Raw genomic sequence first — 13,764 nt, forward strand, 5'->3', positions numbered from 1 at the left:
CACCCGTAAATCCAAGCCATAGCCAATCTAAGTCATCCTGTAACTCTGAGAAGAAAAAGAAAGATGAAGGGGTGTGAGCTTTACAGCCCAGTAAGAATTCCCATATCACACTGATATAGTAATATAGTCTGAAAATAAGGATAAGCAATAAAATATAAAATCTCATGTTCAATGTCCAGAATAATGCAAACATTCATAAATTTTCTGTCTTGTCAAAATAGATGCATCATCATATATTAACAGGTAAAACACTTTTGTTCAACAATTATTTCATATCTTATCTTTCATTTTTTCTTTCATAATCACATGATTTTTAACAGTTTCCTTCTGGCTCTGGACTATCCAAGTCTATACCTCAATCATCATCTGGATCGAATCCACTTAAAAAGTCTTTCAAGACTGTCCCAGAATGAGCTCCTGGCTGGCTGTCTCACGTACCAAAGCCCGTGAGAGGCTGTTCCAGGCATAAGCTCCTGGCGGGCTGTCCCAGGCATGAGCTCCTGGCCGGCTGATCCACCTGTAAGCCAGTGGGGGCTGTCCCAGGCATAAGCTCCTGGCGGGCTGTTCCACATGACAAGGCTAGTCCATACCATATATCTCTTTCTTTTCATTTAATCATTTTATGTTGATTTCATCAAATCAATTCTGTCTTGCATTATGATCAATTCAGATATGTTATACCCATATAATCATGCTATCAATCTCTGATACATATATATTGACATAACATACTCATGCTCAAAATCAAATAACAGTATCTCAGGTATAATAAATTCATCGATCTCAAATCCGACGATACAAAACCAACGATGCAAGACCAACAGTAAAATAGCATATATAATAGTGATCATGTACAGGGATTCTTACCTTTACCGGTGACTGATCCAAATACAGAAATCAATATTCTTCTTTGATTTATAAATTTCTCTAACAAGATATTCCACTCGATATCATATGCAGACAATCATCTCTTCATAACCCTCATCAATATAAAAATCACATATAGAGAAAATTATCGATAATCGATCCTAATAACACAGATCGAGGATCTTTCTTAGGATTAATCAAAATTAGGATTTATCTAAGCATCTAGATCCTCCACTGATCCATAATACTTTTAGAGAGAAAAAAATTCATGAAGAGAGAGAAAATTCTAGAGAGAGAAAGTAGAGAGAGAAAGTGGAGAGAAAAATTTTCGTATCCTTCAGATGAGGCAATCATGGTCGAGACCATCCGAGGTCCTATCAGGGTGACTCAATATGAATCAAGTGTTACAAATTTCGAATAGGATTGGACTGGGATCAGACCTACTGTACGAATTTTGGAGCAATCTCAATTCATCATATTTTTAATTCAAATATATCCTAGGGTCTGTGATGCAATCAGAGAGAGAGAGTAGAAAGATTCTAGAGAGATAAAATTCACAAAAAAGAGAGAAAAATCTAGAGAGAGAAAATAGAGAGAGAATCTAGAGAGAGAAATTGGAGAGAGAAGGTAGAGAGAGGAGAGAGAAAATTTTTTTTTCTCTTCTTCTTCTTTTTATTTTATTTTATTTTATTTTTATTTTTATCTTTCTCTTTTTCTTTTTCCTTTTTTCTTTTCTTTTTCTTTTTCTTTTTTCTTTTCTTTTTCTTTTTCCTTTTTCTTTTCTTTTCCCGTGGTTTCCTTTGGGGCAAAACAGGGCATCGTGCCCCTCCATCTCCTCTCACCCTCAAGCGGCCAAGGAGGGCCGACTCCGGCCACCCTCCGACAGCCGCCGACGGCGATGCATCCACAGCCTCGGTGACAGCCCCAACGGTGGCTGTTGCCGGCGGCACACGGGGAGAAGAAAAAAAATAAAACGTAAACAAGGGTGTCCCTGTTTAAGCCCGAACCAGTACCTCGCCGGCTTCCAAGCACCCCATGGCCGGAGAGACTAAACCGAAAGGGAGGAAGAAGGAACATACCTTGTTCCGACGGCCAAAAACAGCTCCGACGACCCATTTTTTTTTCGATCAACCACCACGGTAAATCTTGAGAAAAATCTCTCAAATCCCTCGATTTACTTCAAAATTTTGTTGTAAATTCCTAAGAGAGGACGGGGGGATCTTTATAGTGGAGGTTTCCTACCCTAGCCAGACTCTTTGAGTCCGATTTTGCCGGAAACAAAAAGGAAGAAGACTCCGGCTAGGAGTCTTCCTCCTCCTCTGTATTTTTTTTTTTTTAATTCTGGGTTATTACATTCTCTCCTCCTTAAAATAATTTCATCCTCGAAATTGGATTATGTCGTTCGAGATACCTATTTCAAGGTATACATTCTTCATGTCATTCTCAAGCTTACGATAATGTCATATATATTATTTATTTCTCATGATCTTGTTATAACAAAAATTATTTGAAATTTCAAACTCATCCCTTCTTATTGATTTCTCAACTTTTTGAAGAACGGTAACATTTTGGACTTGTATTAATATACCACCGTTATTTGTCTAATACATTTCACTCGAAATTCATAATTATCTCAGACTACCCTTGATAGAAAATAACTAAAGGTCAAACATCGGTCACTCTTCACAATCATCGATTTCTTTCTTCTCTTGACCTTCCAACAAATTTTATATGTAGACTCTCATCTTAAGGAAACCTCAATCTTCTATATCAGTCCAAGTAACAATATTAGATAAATAAAATATGAGATCTATGTCAGGACATTCTAAGTTTGAACTAATATCAGAACTATCAAGCTATTAATAAACTTGAGATATCTAAACTTTCTTGGCATTATCTATAATGAAGCAACCTACTAACAAAAATTATCCGACTATGATCAGATTAAAATCATTCTTTATTTACAACTAATGTATTCCATAATATCTTCGGAATCAAAGAATTAATATTTCTAATCGATTTAAACCATCATGCTTTTGCTGCGTACTCTGATCTTAATTTATCAAATTATATAATTATATCAAAGATAAAAATATCCTTATATGTTAGATCGATCCAAGATAGATCCAACCTTCAAATTTCATATAAGACTTACGGCAAAATTTTAAGTTTCTTTATCTTTACTACCTTTAGGCATAGCATATAAAAATTAAATCTTGATCTACTTCTTATATTTTAAATCATTGTATAAGTTTCATCACTTTTTCAAGAATCCAACATGTCTAGAATTAATTAGAGTTAATCTTAGATTTATCTTACAATCATTTAGATTTTTTTTTTTCAAACCAATCTTTCTTTGTAAAAGAATTAACTCCAACTTGAACAAACTAAAAGAACTCAAGCTAACATCCTTGTAAGTAAAATCAACTTGATTATTTCTGGTAGAGCTCTCTTCATTACAACCCTTAATATTAATTGATAAATCCATAAAAATCTTATCCCTTGTATAAGTCATTCAAAATTTAACACTAGCAAGATATCTTAGTTCAATTTAAAAAAAATCCAAACTTTGACTTGAATAATTAATACACTTTACCATCTTCAACAATCACAAGAAAATTAAAAAAAATTCTAATCCAAAGATAGTAATACGAATTTATTAAAGGTTTCATCATAACCTGTATATCATACTCTGACAAAATAAATTTTTTTCTTTAATTTAACAACAATATCAAAATACTTTTGATCCACTTAGAAAAAGTAAGCTTTTGACTTGAAATTCAATGCAACTTGAAAGATCAAAGAATCATATTCAGAATATGATATTTTGAGTAACTAAAGATTTCACCAAAATGTGTATCTCATATTCTCATAATAAAATTTAAATATATTTTTCATCTAAGATTGAGTTTCATATATGACCTTTTATAGGTTCAGTGTTCAAAAATATTTCTCTCTCATATGATGTAATTTCTTCTTAGACCATACCCTAATTAACTTTCTTTTGATAAGTCCAAAATTCATAATGCTCAGTCAATTATCATCGAAATTAGAAAAAGTATCATGATCTTCGATCATATAAGTTTTATATTCCAAAATCATCTAGTATACTCAACATAACTTATCAATACCTCCCACTTCATTTCAAGGTCAACTCTTCTTATATTCAGGCCACCCTACTAATTGAAATCCAAGATATAACTCGTCAATTTTATTATAGATAACATATGTCACTTATGCATAAATTTCATCTTAATATCTATTGATTTGAAATCTAAATATTGAATCTTCTCTTTTATATCTATCTTGTTCCTCATGATCATAACCTAAGTTCAGATATCACTAGAATTACAATTCTGAATAATTATAACCTTAAACTCAAATACCACTTAAATCATATTTTCTAGTGATCATAACCTAAACTCTAATATCATTCTATCATACCTTTAATGATCAAAATCTTAAACTCTGATTTTATCAATCATACTCTAGTGATTATAATCCCAAAGTTTGATATCACTTATCCTACTGATCTTATATAAAGTTTTAATATCTCTTCATAATCTCTAGTGATCTTAAACCTAAGCTTTGATATTATTCTATCACATCCAAATCATTTATATCGTAATCTCCAATGATCATAATCTAAGCTCTGATATCACTCTGTAATATTCTAGTCACTTATATCATAATCCCTAATGATCATAACCTAAGCTCTAATATCACTCTGTAATATTCTAATCACTTATATCATAATCCCTAATGATCATAACCTATGCTCTGATACCATTCTGTCACGACCCGAACCCAACACCCGGGTCGGATACGTGATGGCCGCACACTCCTTAGAGCAAGCCCTAAAGAATATGCAAGGCCAAATTAAATCATTACAATCTCATCAACCATAATATTTAATTTCAATAATAATTCATAAAATCTTGCATAATTATAATTTAAATTTCTTCAATTTTCTGATCAGATACTATGACACTCTATTTATCCTTCTGCTCACCCGTAAATCCAAGCCATAGCCAATCTAAGTCATCATGTAACTCTTAGAAGAAAAAGAAAGATGAAGGGGTGTGAGCTTTACAGCCCAGTAAGAATTCCCATATCACACTGATATAGTAATATAGTCTGAAAATAAGGATAAGCAATAAAATATAAAATCTCATGTTCAATGTCCAGAATAATGCAAACATTCATAAATTTTCTGTCTTGTCAAAATAGATGCATCATCATATGTTAACAGGTAAAACACTTTTGTTCAACAATTATTTCATGTCTTATCTTTCATTTCTTCTTTCATAATCACATGATTTTTAACAGTTTCCTTCTGGCTCTGGACTATCCAAGTCTATACCTCAATCATCATCCGGATCGAATCCACTTAAAAAGTCTTTCAAGACTGTCCCAGAATGAGCTCCTGGCCGGCTGTCTCACGTACCAAAGCCCGTGAGAGGCTGTTCCAGGCATAAGCTCCTGGCGGGCTGTCCCAAGCATGAGCTCCTGGCCGGCTGATCCACCTGTAAGCCAGTGGGGGCTGTTCCAGGCATAAGCTCCTGGCGGGCTGTTCCACATGACAAGGCTAGTCCATACCATATATCTCTTTCTTTTCATTTAATCATTTTATGTTGATTTCATCAAATCAATTCTGTCTTGCATTATGATCAATTCAGATATGTCATACCCATATAATCATGCTATCAATCTCTGATACATATATATTGACATAACATACTCATGCTCAAAATCAAATAACAGTATCTCAGGTATAATAAATTCATCGATCTCAAATCCGACGATACAAAACCAACGATGCAAGACCAACAGTAAAATAGCATATATAATAGTGATCATGTACAGGAATTCTTACCTTTACCGGTGACTGATCCAAACACAGAAATCAATATTCTTCTTTGATTTATAAATTTCTCTAACAAGATATTCCACTCGATATCATATGCAGACAATCATCTCTTCATAACCCTCATCAATATAAAAATCACATATAGAGAAAATTATCGATAATCGATCCTAATAACACAGATCGAGGATCTTTCTTAGAATTAATCAAAATTAGGATTTATCTAAGCATCTAGATCCTCCACTGATCCATAATACTTTTAGAGAGAAAAAAATCCATGAAGAGAGAGAAAATTCTAGAGAGAGAAAGTAGAGAGAGAAAGTGGAGAGAGAAATTTTCGTATCCTTCAGATGAGGCAATCATGGTCGAGACCATCCGAGGTCCTATCAGGGTGACTCAATATGAATCAAGTGTTACAAATTTCGAATAGGATTGGACTGGGATCAGACCTACTGTACGAATTTTGGAGCAATCTCAATTCATCATATTTTTAATTCAAATATATCCTAGGGTCTGTGATGCAATCAGAGAGAGAGAGTAGAAAGATTCTAGAGAGATAAAATTCACAAAAAGAGAGAAAAATCTAGAGAGAGAAAATAGAGAGAGAATCTAGAGAGAGAAACTGGAGAGAGAAGGTAGAGAGAGGAGAGAGAGAAAATTTTTTTCTCTTCTTCTTCTTCTTATTTTATTTTATTTTATTTTTATTTTTATCTTTCTCTTTTTCTTTTTCCTTTTTTCTTTTCTTTTTCTTTTTCCTTTTTCTTTTCTTTTTCTTTTTCCTTTTTCTTTTCTTTTCCCGTGGTTTCCTTTGGGGCAAAACAGGGCATCGTGCTCCTCCATCTCCTCTCACCCTCAAGCGGCCAAGGAGGGCCGACTCCGGCCACCCTCCGACAGCCACCGACGGCGATGCATCCATAGCCCCGGTGACAGCCCCAACGGTGGCTGTTGCCGGCAGCACACGGGGAGAAGAAAAAAAATAAAACGTAAACAGGGGTGTCCCTGTTTAAGCCCGAACCGGTACCTCGCCGGCTTCCAAGCACCCCATGGCCGGAGAGACTAAACCGAAAGGGAGGAAGAAGGAACATACCTTGTTCCGACGGCCAAAAACAGCTCCGGCGACCCCTTTTTTTTTCGATCAACCACCACGGTAAATCTTGAGAAAAATCTCTCAAATCCCTCGATTTACTTCAAAATTTTGTTGTAAATTCCTAAGAGAGGACGGGGGGATCTTTATAGTGGAGGTTTCCTACCCTAGCCGGACTCTTTGAGTCCGATTTTGCCGGAAACGAAAAGGAAGAAGACTCCGGCTAGGAGTCTTCCTCCTCCTCTGTATTTTTTTTTTTTTTAATTCTGGGTTATTACAGGGAGCTACTCGTTCGAGACCACGATCCCTAATGCGGAGTTGCAAGCCATTTGAGCAGAAATTGCCTACGTGAAAATAATGGATTGGCTCGTGATAGAGGATGACGGTGGATTGGATTTAATTGCATGAGAGAGGATGTTGCTCATCTGCTGTTGCAGAACATTACCATCCTACTATAAAGAGTCTCATCTCTCCGTATCAAACATGTCTATTGAGAGATAAACATTGCAATAGATTGAATTGTTCCTATCATTATGGTGCATTTTGGGAATGCACTTTGGACTTACATAAGGTCTGCAACGAGGCATTTTTTGTAATATTTTATTTTTTAATTTTTTTGATTATGTTTATGCCAGACTTATATGGATGCTCCATCTGATTTAAAAAAATTGAAGTGTTTCGAGTAGCCGGTATGTGTCTCGAGGGTGTTCTGAATTGAAAAATAAATGTCCATACTATCGACTGACGAAAGAGAGCAAAATGAAATGACCGAATGAAAGAGAAGCATGAACAAAGTTGCGGATGCGGGGTATATCTAGAAAATAATCGGATAGAGAAATTTTAGCGTCTGACATTTCAAAACACAAAACTAAAATTTCAAGCTAGGCCTCTTTTAAGCCAATATCGAGAGAGCATGCCTTTTTCAATTTTGCAGAAAAAAATAAAAGAGAGAGACCATGCCACCTGATTTATCATGAAAATAAAAATGCACGTTATAAAAGATATACATGAAAAGAGAAGAAGAAATGAATATAAGTAGTAGGGAAATAGTTTATAAAAAAACTACAGCAGCTTTCAATTAAACTTAATGAAGGTAATGATATGGAGAATATTTCGAGCGATCTTGATATATATATATATATATATATATATGATCCGAGATAGAATAAGCTTGGCATATTCAACCTCGTCACCTCAGATATGAATGATCTGAAAGCACCATCGTACTAGCCCAAAAATATCACTAGTAGGTATGCTCCCAGCTATTATTGTACAATTAAGATGTTCATAATTGTTAGAGGTTGTGGCTAATAATTTTGGCCCATTTAAATCATGAATTAACTATTACTATGTATTTACTACATGCACCGCTCATTACGAAAATAGCTACCGACCTTACCATATAAATAGAGAGAGAGGTAGGGGATCCAGGTAAATCTCTCAAACCCATTCTATTGCTTTTATACTTTCTTATTCTTCTTTCCTTTTTTTCACTGTTCTCTGAATTTGGATCTCAGCCAGATCTTGGAGTTTGGCAGCAACACAGATGAGATTTTAGACTTCTAAAGGCAACGGGAGACAGAAGTAGTTACAGAGATCACGCCAAAGACATCGGAGCCCTCAAAGATTGAGAGAACATAGTGAATCTTAAGAGAGAGAAAAGAAAACCATACTAGAATTCATATAATCTCCCAAATATAGTTAAAAATTTATATGTGAAAAAACATATAATCATATGATGGTCCTTTTAATCTATCGATCTATTAACCGATCTTTCTGATAACCTGCTTAAAATGTTCTAACATAACAAAAATGAAATTATTTTCCTAGAACCAAGCCTGTTTGAAACATCATGTGCCAGGCCTATTGACTTTTATCAGCAACTCTTAGTTATATGTTTGCCAGTGTAGATAGAGGTGCGTACGTCCGAAGGTGTTCCTCATATATAAATCAAGGTGCCAGGCCTACGGACTGCACGCGATCGACAGGTCACTGTTTTGTCCTATCTACCCCTCTGGGCAAAAGGCGCTTCACGAGGTAAGAGGCGGGCCGCACTACTTAAGCACATGCACACACCAGAGTTACCCGATGTGGGACTATTAAGGGAGGTCCCCCACAACCTGCCCACAACAGGGTAATTTTCAGAGAACGTGCATTTTGGTGCTGTCAAGACTCAAAACGTCCAGGATTCTGAAAACAAATGGTCAATATCTTAGATTTAACAAAACTGTGGCCGAGGAGCTACCCATTTCGACAGAAGGAACTCATGGCCGCGTTAAGCCAAAATAGATCATCTTGGCATGAGAAGATTAATGCACAATTTGTCGTTACATTTTTTTATATGATATAGCAGATACCTACAAAAGAAGTTAAGGATATTAATTCCTTGCTCATGATGTATGAGGACACAACTGATATGTCAAACCATGAGCATTGGAAGGTTAATTATGATAGCTAATAGTTGTGGGGTTGTCGATCCCCGTTTGACGATGCTGTGGGTCTGTGCATAGATTTAGTAGCATCATTTTCTTCGGGAAGTCACAAATCTAATGCTATGCAAGAAAGTTATATGGTTCTTAGGTTTTGCTGGTTCTTCCCACTATAATTTGGAAATGAAAAATGACATTTTATAAAGTTCTGTAAAAGCATAAACGTGGCATCTACTTATGATTCTTTTTTCTTTTTTTTTTTTTTCTTTCATTTTTGGTGACATGCAGCTGGGAAGCCACCTCAAATCATTGAAGGTGATTCTTCTACGGATATTTAGATGGACGAAATCCATTGATGAGCACCTTTGATTATCCGATATCGAGAGGTTATCCAAAAGCGGCACATTATTCTTTGCGTCGTATATGTACAAAAACGCAAACAAAGCGGCGGTATGGGTGGCAGCTTTTGTTGCTAATTATTCTGGTTGTTCTCTGTGGACTAACTTTACCAGTATTCCTCCTTAGTTTCGGAATATCTTTTTTTTTCTGATGGAATTAAATTGTATTCATGCTGGATGCATGTTATCCATCTGGTCGATCAAAAGGATAAAAAAAGGATTCAAACGGGATATCTATCATCAGGCAATACCATTCTGCCATACGTTCTTGACAACCACTAGAATTTGTCAAATTGTGTTCCGGTTTTGGACAGAAGTTATCTGCCATGAATGTCTTTCATTCAGGCTCTAAAGGTTCGAACTTGCGTTCTTGTCAATTAGCAGAGCCAACCTACTTTCCTTGGCAAAAACAATACCTAGATCACAGAAGATGTTTGACTTTCCAAAACGAGACAAGAATCCCATCCATATACTAATTAATATCTTTAGCAAGGCGTCTAGTCTAAAACTTCAAACAATAAAATTCAATTATAGCCATCTCGTTTGGCAGATGATTCTCGGCATACTGCTACATGCACCAATTTAAATCAAGGGCATCAGACGCATGGACGTGGATTTCTTTGCACAAAAAAATTCAGTAGGGGAAAAAGGAATTCCTTCAGCCCAAACAGGCCTCATTAAGATGCATCTCGTGGAGTATCCATCGGCGACCTTTGACAACAACCAAAGCTTATAATTATAGGTCATCCGGTGGTAAAGCCTCCCCCTGTTTGTTCTATTTTGTCCAGTAGTAGAAGCTACCACCTCATGGAATAAAAGGCTAAATTGTACTCGTAATTAAACTTCTCTTAAATAAATCTGGGTGACTGGGTTCATCATACCAGTCGCCCCTTGCATCAAAAAAATAAAAAGAATGTCTGCATGACCATTTGACCAAGTATTCTAAGGAAAATAAGTGGTGATATCTAACCATAGGAAAACCTTGGATTCTTTCCGCTGAAGCACTTCTTAATCTGGGGATACCGGGCTGGCGGATTGATCAGTCCTAATTTCTGATCAGAGAATCCTAGTAATTAAATCCACCAAGTCAGCTGGAAGCAGCAGCATCTTTAGAGGAAGCATGCCCCTACCCTGTCTCTTTGTGTAACCATGGCTCAGTTTAAGGCTCAACAAGGACTTCTTTTTTTTTTTCCTTTTTTGTTCTAGGCTACGACGGTTTCAGGCCTGAGGTTTTAGGTCCGAGTTGAATTTGGCCTAGGTCCGAATCAACCGTAAATTTTGCAACCAAATCAAAAGATGAAATGTGTCGTCCTGGCAAGGCATGCAAAAATAGGAAAATAATACTACCAAGAAGTCATTTGGAAGAGTAATCACTTGGAGGAGCAATTATTCAGAGTTGCCGTAAGGAAAGAGTGATGCCATGCCAAAATGGTTATCTGTATATAATAAAAAATAGTAGAATCCTCTGTTTCAAAATTAAATGATACGTCAATGACGTTTTCTGCCCATGTAACTTGGCATCGACGTTACATCAAAAAAAAAAAAAAACTTGACATCGGCATCGATCAAAATCAATTAAAAATTTATTTATTTATTTATTTATTTTTTTGTATAGACACACTTGTCTCCATCATGACACCACACCACCCATGTGATAATCCAGTTGGAACGGGCCATTAACCCCATTCCCTCACATTTGAGGTTCGAGTCATAATGGGAGTCGATTAAATGGGGTGGTTTTTTATCCCTCTAATACATAGATGGTGTTGGAGTGACATACTCATTCATCGTGATGGTCAAAAACCTCATGTACGATGGAGAGTGGTTAAATCGGCTTTCGTTATCGTTGTTGCATCGAACATTTTTTAGTGGAGCATAGGCTCTCATGGTCACTTTCTGAGAGAATATGGCCCTCCATTTTTCCTATCAAAAAAAAAAAAAAATGACACCACCAGATTTTAGATTTGACAGCAAATTGATAACCGTTATAGCAACTTGCGAGGGGGCAGTATCTCGAAACCATCAATTGCACTTCGGAAGAACAATTTATCATTTTCTTTTTTTCTTATTAATAGGCCCACAGACCATTTCCTTCATTCTTTTAAACAAACAATTCACAGACCATGTCATTCAAAGCTTCAGCAGCAGACAATATATCAGTTGTTAGGAGTCAAATCTTTATAGGAAGTACGTAAATATTGATTTGATATTGTTGTAATCCAAGACCAACTGAGCAGAATACTGGAAACTAAGAAGTTTTCTTCTCTTCTTTTTCTTTTTTCTTTCTTTGTTTTTTCACATAAAAACTTAGAAGTTAGAACTCAAGTTTTTGGGGAGAAGTTAGAACTCAAGTTGGAAGTTCATAAGACGGCACTTCGTCTGAATAGCAAAGCCGGAAAGGCTAAGCACAACGTAAGACCCGGGGTAGATACCCCAGGTCCCGAACTCATCGTCCTCACAAACCACAAGGATCCTAACGGACCTGAGCTTACGAATCCACCCTCCGTTAGAGGAGAGCTCCGAGTGCAAAAGCTAAAACTCAAGGCCCCTGCGGCCATCTTGTTAGGTCCTTTTTTTCATATATACAAAAAAAAAGGTGTCTATTTTTCCTTTTGGGAGCAATAGGCTGTGGAAAATTCCTTCGTCTATTTAAACTCATAAAATTCTATATGATGAAAAAGAAGAAGAGATTAACTAATAAAACAATGGCTATTTGCCCACAAATAAAGACAGCGAAGGAGAAGGGTTAGATAAACATTGCTTTCTCCTTGCTGACGCTTTTCTAAAGAAATTTGTAGTAGAATAGAATTGATGTGACGATCTCAGCTAAATACATGATGTAAAGATAGGCAAAAATATAATAGATGATAAAATAGCTCCGTGACGATATAGGAACAACCTTGACAGAGATCATTTGTTTCCATCTCTCGAAAATAGTAGAGCTTCTTGGCCATAACGTGTTGTATGATGATTCATAAGCCAAGAATCCCTGTTCTTGTACCCAAGGAATGATTTTCTCTTATTTTCATATAATTTTAAAGTATAAAACAAACATGTATAGTTAAACTCTAGATATGTTTGGTTACAAGAAAATCTGTCATATAGGAAAAAAGTTAGAAATTTTCTACAAAAAAAAAAAAGAAAAAAGATCAAAGATGTAGATATAAGATTTCAAATTAGACTTTTCAAGGAATAAAGTTTTGCAACTTCCCTCGTAATCAAACACAGTTTTATAGCCAACTTGTCAAGAATTCAAGATTTTGTTTCCTTGAGAGTCTCAATGGGAAAGGAATGAACAAAGCAAAAGTTTTGTTCTCCGGCTCGTGTACATGTGTACTTCCGCATGCATGCATATAATAGCATACCAAGAACATAGAATGCACATCCAAACTCTAATACAATCATTTTTCCAACTTAATAAAGTAGTACCTTCTAATTGGTATTTTAATAGAGGGCAGGGCCGGCCCTGGGGCAGGTCGAATTGGGCGACCGCCCCAGGCCCAGGCCCTGTATTGATATTCCAATAGGGTGCAAGGATGACTTTCTATAATATTATAATAAAAAAATAATTACATAGATTAATGATGGGTTTTATATGCTACTTAACGAATATATTTATAGACAATTATTGTACGTAAATTAATTTTTTTAATGATAATTAATGTTTAAAGTATGTTGATTTTTAATAAAAAAATCTCATTATTTAACCTCAGGTCTAAAAAATATCAGGACCGGTCCTGATAGAGAGAGACAAATGAATCAAGTAATCAAGGTAGAAAAGAGAAATAAAACAAGGATATTAAATGTGCTGCCCTGCATGGTCTCCCAAAAAGGAAAGGTATACATTGACCAGTCAATTCTTCATTTTTGGTTAGATACATCTCAAGAAAGATTGGTAATTAAAAAAAATAATCTAATGCACGTTCATTCCAAAACGTGACATTTGTAATATGTAGAAAAATATTTCAAAATCCAAAACCTTTTTATTAATCAACATATACATACGCACATATTTTAATTTTCTTTAACCACACAAAGTCAAAAAAACTTTTATCAACAAGTACCACCTTATATCAAATATGCCATACTAATACTAAATCGAGACTCAAGGATGTACTA

The sequence above is a fragment of the Elaeis guineensis genome, chromosome 4 (assembly GCF_000442705.2).
Source record: "Elaeis guineensis isolate ETL-2024a chromosome 4, EG11, whole genome shotgun sequence".
NCBI classification, from domain to species: Eukaryota; Viridiplantae; Streptophyta; class Magnoliopsida; order Arecales; family Arecaceae; genus Elaeis; species Elaeis guineensis.